The sequence below is a fragment of the Myripristis murdjan genome, chromosome 11 (genome assembly GCF_902150065.1).
Source record: "Myripristis murdjan chromosome 11, fMyrMur1.1, whole genome shotgun sequence".
In the NCBI taxonomy this organism is placed as follows: Eukaryota; Metazoa; Chordata; class Actinopteri; order Holocentriformes; family Holocentridae; genus Myripristis; species Myripristis murdjan.
Genome location: NC_043990.1, coordinates 1,053,499 through 1,064,731, shown reverse-complemented (window position 1 = coordinate 1,064,731; position 11,233 = coordinate 1,053,499). Strand labels below are relative to the sequence as shown.

Here is an 11,233-nt window from a genome sequence, read left to right as displayed (position 1 = left end):
CCCACAGTAGATGGCTGAGGCCACTATGGTATCAAAAACGGTCTTCAGGAGCGCCCCCTGCAGTCTGAAGGACCTCAGGCTCCTCAGCAGATAAAGCCTGCTCTGGCTGCTCCTGTAAAGGGACATCGTATTGTCTGTCCATTCCAGTTTATTGTGAATGTGAACACTCAGGTACTTATAAGATGTCACTTTCTCAGTGTCGATTCCCTGGATGTTCACTGGTGTTGGGGGGAAGCGTCTGCACCTGTGGAAGTCCACCTGCAGGCACCAGGCCACAAAATCCTTTGTCAGCTCTCTGTACTCTCTGTTGTCACCGTCAGTGACGAGACCTGCAATCACAGAGTCATCAGAGAACCTGTGCAGGTGACAGGTGAGCTGTGGGAGGAGCCTGCAGTATAGAGGGTGAACAGGAATGGGGCCAGGACTGTTCCCTGAGGAGCCCCTGCACTGCAGATGACCATGTCAGACACACAGCCCTGAGACCTCACATACTGGGGTCGGTTTGTGAGGTAATCCAGGATCCAGGCTGTGAGGTGATGATCCACCCCTGCATGGTGCAGCTAAACACACTTGGAGAAGCCAAAAAACGTGACTGAGGAGTGGCTGTGAGCTGCATGCTGGAGGGGGGCAATGCACTGTGGGTGCAGATGAAGGGGGCTGCAGTAATAAAAAAGAAAACATTAGACACTGACTGGGGTCAAAGATGACAGGAGGGTGAAGTTAAATTAAATGCTGAACTCTTCCAACACTGTCTCTCTGTGCACCAAAACCCAGTGAAAGTGTCTGTGTCCTGTCTTTTTCCAGCCGGTGACTTCAGAGAAATAAAAGGGAGCCTGAACTGACCTCTTTGGCCAAAGAAAGAATAAAACAACAGAGAACCCACGCAGCGAGCACACACACACTTTGGACTGAGTCTAACAGTCCCACCGGGGGCTCAGGCCAATATAAACGGCCTAAGTTCACAAACCAGCCACATTCGTCCTCTGGAGCCCCGCCGTCTGCACAGGAACGAGTCTGCGGTTTGAGTTCCACGGTTCTAGTATGAGGGTTCTGCACACATCGGCCTTGCTGGCTCTGCTGGCTCTGCTGGGCTCCGACGCCTCAGCAACACCAGAGGACTGTGATCAGCTCAGCAAGAACCTTCTAACCAGTAACAAGGAGCAGGTTGGTTCTGGATCGAGTTTTTCACCTGGTGGTTGAAAGAGAACTACAAACTGCTTCCCCAGTTAAAGTATTATTACTTTGCTGGTATGTGACTGCAGTAGAAGTAGAAGTACTGTTCCTCTGTTGGTATGTGACTGCAGTAGAAGTAGAAGTAGTGCAGTAAAAATGTCCTGCAGTAAAAGTGACTGAGCTCCTTTTTCCAAACAGTAACTGTGTTAGCTGGGATCTTTTCCAGAGAACACGCTGCACACTGCATGCTTTTGTAGCGTGAGGGCGGCTAGTACATCGGGTTGCGACAACGCCACCTGGGGAATTTCACCCCAGGAAATTCTTAATTAAAGGGTTAATGCACAGGGGGGGGCCACTCAGGTTCACAGCATCACAGGCAGAGACGGTTTCAATAAAGGAATGTTTATTAACAAAAAAAGAAATAACAAATAAAGCACCAGAAAATAATCAACATCTTACTAAAACCGCTGGTAGGGGGAGGAAGGTCGGACAGGGCTGGGGCTTACCACAGCAGCAGGGGAGTAATAACGTAAAAAGGGAGAAGGTCCAAAAATTATCCACCCGTGTCACTGCACACCAACCGAAAAGGGAACGTGAAGAAAACACCGCCACCAGGAAACCAAAATGCTGCCGGGAGCCTCAGCACCTGTCCAGGGAAAGAGAGGGAGAAAATTAAAACCCTACCAGCCCTGGTGCACTCTCAACTAATCAAAATAATACATCTAATTTGGAAAAAAACAAACAAACAATACAATAAACAAACAATTCACATAAACAAAAAGAAAGAAAAAAATAAACCAGAGAACCCAACAATAACACTATAAAAACACAGGTCGCCGTGCCCAGGCGCTCCTTCTAGGACCAGCCTCCAGGGTGTGGGGTCCGGCCTCACGCCGACGGTGGGGACGGCGCCGGTCCTCGCCAGAGGGGGGAGAGAGAGACCTGCGGTGCGAGCAGTCGGCGGCGACGTGACCTCGCGAGAGGGAAGCATAAATAACAACAACGAGAGAGCCAAAGCAGCAGCCGGTGTTAGCGCAGTGGCTAAAAACAAGCCAAAGAATAAACCAATAAAAATCAATGCATCAAACAACAATAGTTATAATAAATTTGGCGTTGTGCATACCTTTAAACTTTGACAGCGCAGCCTCGCCGTGAGGGCGGGAGTGAAACACAGAACGGATGCTGCAGCAAGAAAATACATTATAAATATTTTTCCAGAGGGAGCTCAGCGGTAGCGGCAAGAAAGTGGACGAAGACGACTCACCACGCCGACAGACAACCACACGCAGCGGGCCTCCAGCGGAGCAGTCCTCCGCTCCTGGACCAGTGGTCAGCCACACTACAAACAGGTGGAAACTGTCACCGAACCGCCTGCAGCGCATTCAATTACAAGACAGCGCGATGCCTTACCTGGGTGATAATTTAACTTTCGTCGGCCGCCACGGCAAACAAAGGAGCCAAGCTGCCCAGCACGCTGCCTCTATACACCCGGAAGATGCATCGGGGAAAGAGGAAGGCCCAGGCATGGGCGCCCCCGACATATATAGGCCTCGCCAATAATTACAGTGTCGGAAGGCTGGCACAGTGCCACACAGTGGCCGGGAGGGAAGAACCACTTGCCACACTTTCAAAGGGACAGTACACTCAACTGAGGGGAGGATCCTGTAGACTCAGCTGACACATGGTGTAAGCACAGAATGTGATGGTAGAGTCTAAATGGTTCTCATTGTCCACACTTGTTCCACAGTTAGTTTTTTTGTTTTCCAGTTGAGTCTAAATGGTCCTTGTTGCAGTTTTTCCATCATGCAGCTTTTATTGTGAAGTTTGGAAATGACAAAAAGTAGAAGGAAGGAGGTTGCTGTTTTCATCTTTGCTGACTTTTATTGTGAAAGGTTCTACAATCTGTCATTTATCTTGTTGATCATTTTCTTTCCACATTTTTTTTTTTTTTTTTTTTTTTTTTTTTGCATTGTTTTCTGCAGATCTTTCTGCAGAAATGGGTTCTTATCGCGGCAGATGCTGATTTTCCGCTTGGAACGGCACTGCTGCACGGATTGGCCAGCTCATACATTGAGCTGCACGAGCTGAAACACGGCCCAAACGAGACAATCATCACCTTCACTGAGAGGAACATGATGTCGTGAGGAAAACTCTTCTATTCTGACAAACCATCCATCATTTCAGATTTACCATTGCTGACATTTGGCTTCCTTTAAAACATAGATAGATTTTTTTCAAGTGAGCAACTTTCATCATAAATTCACAGCTAGGGGTTCCACCCACTTCCTGTTGTGCTTATTGCAAATCCAAATCTTGTGAGTGAGACTAGTTGGTGAAGTGGACAGGTTTAGTCTTATAAATAGGCAAAGTAGTCATCTGCATAGCCTGAGAGAAGACTGGTGTACTGAAGAGAAATGGGTTCAGCAGACTTGCAGTTTCCTCCAGGTGTGTTGCAGAGAGCTTTATTTATTTTATTAGCTTTATTTATTTTTTATCAGTCTTGTAGATATGTGTTTGGATAGATAGTGCCAGTAGTCTTGCCTTAGAAATACAGAAGGCAGGTCTTGTTGTCACTATCATGCTTTTTGACTTGTGCGAGTAGTGTGAATGATCAAGATGTTTTAATTAGAAAAGACTGAATTTACAGAATGTGAGTTTCATAGTGTTACAAGTCAGACAGTGTTTTTAGTCCTTTAGATAATTTTCGTATTCTTGTGGGCAGATTAGATTACATTAGTGGTCCTGTAGATAATTCTAATTGTCTTATACCTAGTTTTAGTAATCTTGCAGGCAGTGTTAGTGGTGTCATGGTTCTGTCTTTAGGTGCTTGTGTCTAAAAGGTTGGTGTTGTCTCCAGGAACAAGAAATGTGCTTCGTTTTTAGCCAACATGACTGTGCAGGACCCGGCCAGCGAGCACCTCATATTGCATGCAGACTACTTCAGTAAGTTGAAAAAATCACCGTTTTGCCTTTTTAACCTAATCGAGATGATGATGATGATGATGCTGCTGTAGATGCAGTATGTGTACAAATACATAGTGGAGGCAGTAGTACTAGCGGTGGCAGTACTTGTTGTGGTGATAGCAGTAGAAGTGGTCATCATTTTTATGAACTCTCTGTTTGCAGTTCAAGTGGAGGACGGGAAAGAGAATCTGTTCAACTACTCAGGCAATGCGACTTTCTACTTTAACGAACCTGGCTGCATGAGCTTCACCTGGGACATCGAGCTCGAGGGCAAGCCAGGCAGATACCTGCTCAGCTATAGTCAGTGCTGCGCACACACACACACACACACACACACACACACACACACACACACACACACACACACTATCCATGTATGTCCAGATTATACTGTCCATACACTTGCGTCTGTCTGTGAGCTCCTGTTTCATAAAGGAGAGTGAAAATACTCGTCATCATCAACTCACTTTCCAATTTATTCATTAGCGAAGTCATTTTTCCCCTGATTTTTAAAAAAAAATTTGTTAATGTGTTCGCATTTTATTTATTTTTTGAACCTTTTTCATATAGGATTGACTCGACACTGAAATCACATGTGACAGAAAGTCTCTGCCTGTGCTGCCTCTTTCTTTAAAGGTTCTTCACTGTACCAATCTACCTACAGGCAGTTTGACGTTTGCAGAGGAAATGCAGAGAACTGACAGCAGTTTTTGGATTATATTATATTCGATTATATTAGATAAATTTGATGCGATAAGATGTGACCAAGTAACAGATAAAATGAGATTACCATTCATTCCACATAAATTATAATATGAATCAGTCATATTACTTAATTACTGGCATTTTGATGACCCGTGTGAAGTGTGTGTTGTGTGTGTGTCTGTGCACCAGGGAAGCATGGCGAGCATCAAGGGGACGAGTTGACCAAAGCTCAGGACTTCCACCATAAACATGCCAAGTGCCTCCACATTGCGACCGACAACGGTTTCGACTACGACGGTGCTGCAGGTCAGTCGATTTTCCACCAACAGAAGCAGGAGAGCTGTGGTTTGGTTCAAGGAGTACGACCATTTGGACAGAATCCCCTTTTGGCTCAGTTCCTGTGGGCAGCATTGTCTGTTAGCTTAGCATAAACACTAGAAGTCTATGGGAGTCGTTAGCCTGGCTGTGGTGTGTCTGTAGATCCATTCAGTCACATACACCAAACTCTACCATGCATGTGTGTGCCCAGTACTGGATTATGTGGCCCAGTACTGGATTATGTGGCCCCGTACTGGATTATGTGGCAAGGGTCTGGGGTTTCAAGAATTTCCCAGCCTTAGAAACCATCCACAATAGAGCTATGCGATATTTCCTGGGCGTACACCAGTTCGCCCCAACTCTAGCCGTTATTGGAGATATGGGGTGGGAGGGTCGCAGGAATATCTGTATGTTGAGGCTATGGAACAGGCTGTTAGGAATGGAGGACAGTAGACTAACAAAAAGGGTGTTTTATTGGGACATAGATAACAATGGTGTATGGACAAGAGAGCTCCGTGAGTTGTGCAGTATACTAGGTTGTGAGGATGTGCTGGATAATATGATGAAGGTTGATCTCAACATGGTTAAAGAAAGGTTATCTCTCATTAACAGCGAGAATTGGCTCTGTGGACTAGTAAGCAAGCCTAAACTACGCACATTTAGGGAAGTAAAAACACAATTTGGAACTGAAAATTATGTATTAAGTATTATCTCACAAAGAAAAAGAGGTCTTTGTGTGCCCAGTTACAATCAGGTATCCCCCCCTACATGTTGAAACATTGAAACTTTTAAACGTAGACTAAAAACCCATCTCTTTGGTCTGGCTTTTATGTACTGTCTTATAATATTATAATTTTATAGTTTTATAGGTATTCTACTTCTTATTTACTATTAATTATTTTATCTGTATTTGTTTTATTGTTATTTATTGATTATTAAATCATTTCATATTGTTTTTATATTTTTATTCAGTATCTTATTTCTTGAGTTATTTTATTATTGCTGTGTTTTTACTGTTTTAAATCATTTCATATTGTTTTTATATTTTTATTCGGTATCTTATTCTTGAGTTATTTTATTATTGCTGTGTCTTTATTGTTTTAAATCGTTCCATATATATATATATTTTTTTTTTTTTTAAATTCAGTATTTTATTCTTTTCTTATTTATTTATTTATTTATTTTATTTATTTTAAATTAACCATATTTTATGAGTGTGCATCGGTCTCCTTGTCCTTTCACTTCTTATTTTATGCTTATTTGTCAATCAAGATGTAAAGCACCTTGAATATCATGCATTTGTTTGAAAGGTGCTATATAAATAAAACTTGATTGATTGATTGATTGAAACAGGCCGTTGGGTGGGAACCAGTGAGGAGGATGGGCTCTGTCATATGTGTGACCTTGGAGAAATAGAAAATGAAATGCGCTTTCTTTTTTACTGCCCGTTTTACCATGATTTAAGATTTAAGTTGTTTAATCAAGTTAAGGTACAGACAATCCACCTAATTCAGGACAAAGAGATGTTAACCTGGCTATTTAAATACAAAACACATGCAGTTGCTGACTTTATTGAGAAGGCCTGGGATAAGAGGAGGATGGTAATGTACCATTGAGTGCCTGGAGTTTGTTGTATAATTGCTTGTTTGCTTCCTTTGTTTTGTTGTGTCAAGCAATGTTTTTTGTTTTGTTATGGATGTTGATATATTTTTATATGGTGTCTTATAATTCCTTTGTGGGATGGGCCACAGTTGTGGCAGGACACGTAAATAAAAAATTCATTCATTCATTCATTCAGTGAAAGTGAAGTGTGTGATGATGAGGTAGATTTATTTCCAAATGCAGCTTCCTGTGATACAGTGAACTGTCCTGCTTTAGTCTTTCTCCTCCCCTCTCCTCTCCTGCTGCAGACTTCTGTCCTGACAAACCTGAGGAGCACAAAGCCGGAGAACCTGAAGAGGTAGCCTAAACTGGAGATGGACAATCCTGATGGAGGAAGCTGGAAGAAAAAAACAAGAACCTACTTCCTGTTGCACCAGCAGGTTAAAGCCGGTTTCCTCCAAGATGCACCTCCCAGTTCATGAAAGGGCTCTTAAAATAAACACCAAAAGCTCAATATGTGTTTGTGTGTGTGTTTTTGTGAAATCACTCCTCCTGCTGTCCGTGGGTAAAAATGCAGAAATGTGAACCACATCCAGTCTACAACACTGGAATGCATTTTATTGCCTCGCTGACAGTCTACCGTCCTTAATATATTAAAATATCACGTTGTTTGGTATTGACCAATCGATCAGTGTTAATTCTGACAGTAAATTCTGATTTAGTCTTAGTCTTTTGAATAACACACCATTTAGTTTTAGTCATATTTTAGTCATCTGAAATCTTTTAGTCTTAGTCTAGTTTTAGTTGATTAAATATCAGAAGAGTTTTAGTCTTAGTCTAGTCTTAAGTTTTTTTTTTTTTTTTTTTGTCATAGTCTTGTTTTAGTTGGCCAAATATTGGCAGATTTTAGTCGATTAAATGTTTCTACAGAATTTCCAGTCATTGGAAGTCTCCATCAGTCTGTTATGGAATGGTATAAAGGTTTGAATTTGCAATACAGACACAGATTTAATGGTTGAAATACAAAACATGTATTTTATTTTATTCTTAATGTCAAAAACACGAGCGTGGCTTTTTCACAAAAGATAATCTCACATAAAATAAGCATAAGGCCTGCTCTCCCTGAAAAATATACATGCTCCCTGAAAAAGATATGCATTCTCCCTGAATGATATGCAATGCATATGACATTCTTTCAAGATGAAGTACAATATTACTGAAATATGTCTGTGGATATTCTCATTTATCCAGGTCATCGTTCTCCTTGGGCAAATTGAATCGCAGGCAACTGGACTTGTATTTGTCTTAGGAAGACGTTTGGCCTCTTATCCAAGGGGCTTCATCAGTTCATACGCATCGGTCTTTCTAGTCCGCACTAGTCTGACAAAGACAGTGGAGTAAGGTCCAGGGGCCTCATTTATAAAATTTTGCGTAGGATCCATACTAAAAGTGTACGTACGCCCAAAAGCCGAAAATGGCGTACGCCCAAAAAAATCCAGACTAGCCCTGCGTTCCAATACTCATACTACTATACTATTTAGTAGGGGAAAAAAAGATTTAGTATGTCCCAATACACAGTATGTCAGATGCAGTATGCCAGGAGTACCAGGATGTTCTACTACATCCGGTCAGATTTCACAGTCTGCATGTCAGCGTGCTGCTCTGGCCATTCTGACCCACAATCCTTTGCACAGTGGACGTTATGTTGAACTGACTGAGTTGCGTGTACAAGCCACGCCCACATACAGAAGACAACAAAACACACATATCACACAAAACTGGCTCAGGTACAGCAGCAGGTACAGGAAGACAGCAGATCAGAAATCAGACAGAGGACAGCGCAGTATGAAAGAACACCGGCATTTTGACATTCAGATGTGGCGCTACGGACGGCGGAGGAAGTGAGCGAGAGGGTCGGAGGTCAGGGATGATGTATGTAGTGTGTCCCAATAGTATGCATACGCATGCATACTGCATACTACACTGCATACTTTGTAAGGGCAGCTGCAGTACATACTAAAAGTAGAAAGTATAAGTATGCGATTTGGAACGCAGGATTATAAAACCATGCGTACGCACACCTGCAAGCAATTTCCCTTTATAAATCACAGACCACCTGAAAGTTTGCGGACAAGATTGCGTCTCATCCTCCGCCCACTACACGCCCACATTCAACCATAAATGGCCAATGCAAAGCACCTCATGAATGTTTATGCATATGTGGCAGCTACAGCGATGCAATGGAATGATCAGATGATCTTAAAAGTTGCCAGACAACGCCACCCTGGGAATTTCACCCAGAGAATTATTTTGTGCTTATGCTTAAGACACACAGGTTCGTCACTCAGAGCAGGAGACGTGGGTTCAAAAAAATGTACAAAAGTCTTTTATTTTACAGTTTTAAAATATACATGTTCTATTTAAAACCACCATTCACACGGGGAAGGGAAAAAGGGAACCTTATCAGGTGCTGAGGCTTACCGGTTGGACAGGGGCTAGTGAAAGGGAGAGGGATCCACCAAACCAACTAAAATCACCCACGCACACGTGACACACACTCTGAAGTGAACCAAATCCCAGGGAGCACAGCACACACGAAAAGGGGGGACCCGCCACCCGGATCACCAGCGCCACCACCAGCCTTCAGCAACTGAAAGGGATAACAGAAATTAATGAGGGAGAAATAAGCAAATCAACACAACAAAACCCACTAACTGAACAAAATATAAATGATAGCAAGATTCGAATTAATATAACAAATTATACAATATAACAAATACCCAAATGGAAACAAAACACAAAAAAGAATAAACTAATCCAAATAAAAGAAGAATATAACTACCAATCAATCACACATTTAAAAAGTTCAGTCCATAATTAGCTCCGGCCGACCAACCACCAGAACAACAGCGGAGCCAGCGGCCGACAAGTTGCTGGAGACAACAGCGGAGACGGCGGCCGACCAACAGCCGGAGACAACAGCGGGGACAGCGGCCGACCAAATCGGCCGGAGACAAAACAGGCGGAGACAAAACAGGCAGAGACAAAACAGCAGCGGTCCCAGTCAGCTGAGCGTGACGTCAGCAGCGTAATTGCGAGCAGCTGATTCCAAATGCACCTGTCAGCAGCAGCGGACACACACACATGAGGGAGGCAGAGAGAGCCCAGGCATCCACCAGCACTTTACCACAAGCCAGGAGTGGGGCGTACGCACAGACAAGCGAGGGGACACACAAGCCCGGACTACAGTCGCTCTGTTGCAAACAGACCCCTAACACGAGCGGAGGTGACGCAGATGGGAGCGCAAAGTAAGAGGCGGGGAGAAAGCCACTGCTTATATACTCCGCTCCTACTCAGTAATTGGCCACCAGTGGCGCACCATACTATGAGGCAGGTCAGTACATACAAACGTAATACATATTTCTATACTGCTACACATATGTAAATGATCCAGCTGACCAATGGTGTGTTACGGTTAATCATGGCAACCTGGGAGAGAAAGGCGGATAAAACGGAATTTTACAGATACGGAAATCGAGCCTTCCGTTACAGCGGAAGAGTGCATCAGTACGTCAGGCTTGAATGGTTAGAATTTCTACAATACGTTTTTTTTTTTTTCTAAATTGACTTACCAAGACGCCAGCAATTACGCACAGCGTCGGCCTGCAGTCTGTTCCCTGTGTGTCAGGATGAAGGAGTCATGTGGTGAGCCAGGCCATCGTGCAACTAAATTTGTCAGGTGCATGTTGGGGTCACATATGACTTGTACATTAATGGAATGTGCATGTTTTCTATTAACACACACATTCATTGTCACATGGAGCCCTTATAGCAATAATGAGTGCAGTTAATTGCGCCAATCAAATTTGGGAAACCGGACATTGCTGCAAATTGCCTTTTATTGTTGGCCTGTTCTCCCACCGTGAAGGGAAATCTGATATATCGACTGGTCACATTAACAATGCCATCCAAGCAGAGGCGGTCCTTGCTAGTTTTGCGCCCTGGGCGAACCATCCCCCACCCCCACCACACCAGGCCTATCATTTGTTAACATCCTATTAACTAAGAATAACACACTAGAAATTACTCATAAAGCTATATCACATATAGCTTACAAATGTCATGTCAGTGTATAGGAAGTTATTTAGGTTACCATAGACCCACGTATAGCAAAAAAAATTAAAAATTCCACAGTCAGGACGTATTGTTTACCAAATCCACAGACTAACAGGCCAATGTGAACTTGCACTTGTTGTGTTGCAAACACAAACTAGCCTATGGGTGAAATTAATTCCATGACATGATGCCTAAAATTCTAATAGTTGCTAGTTCAGCAAAACTAAAAACCAAAAAAAAAAAAAAAACTTCTGTGGCTAAGTGGCAACATATTAGCAAGAGGCTAATAAATAGGGTATAGGCTACTGTTTCATTACATGCACAATTAACGTCATGCATAGAGACTTGCATACCT

General features: G+C 43.1%; 1 long non-coding RNA gene across 1 annotated transcript; it reads right to left on the bottom strand.

Annotated features, from left to right (window-relative positions):
- Positions 1-1,565: 1,565 nt before the first annotated feature.
- Positions 1,566-2,685, bottom strand: LOC115367797 (uncharacterized). Its single transcript, XR_003928955.1, has 4 exons — positions 2,584-2,685; positions 2,438-2,512; positions 2,297-2,355; positions 1,566-2,214 (listed from the first exon to the last, which is right to left on the bottom strand). It is a non-coding gene; the product is annotated as an uncharacterized LOC115367797 (long non-coding RNA).
- Between the last annotated feature and the right edge of the window lie 8,548 nt (positions 2,686-11,233).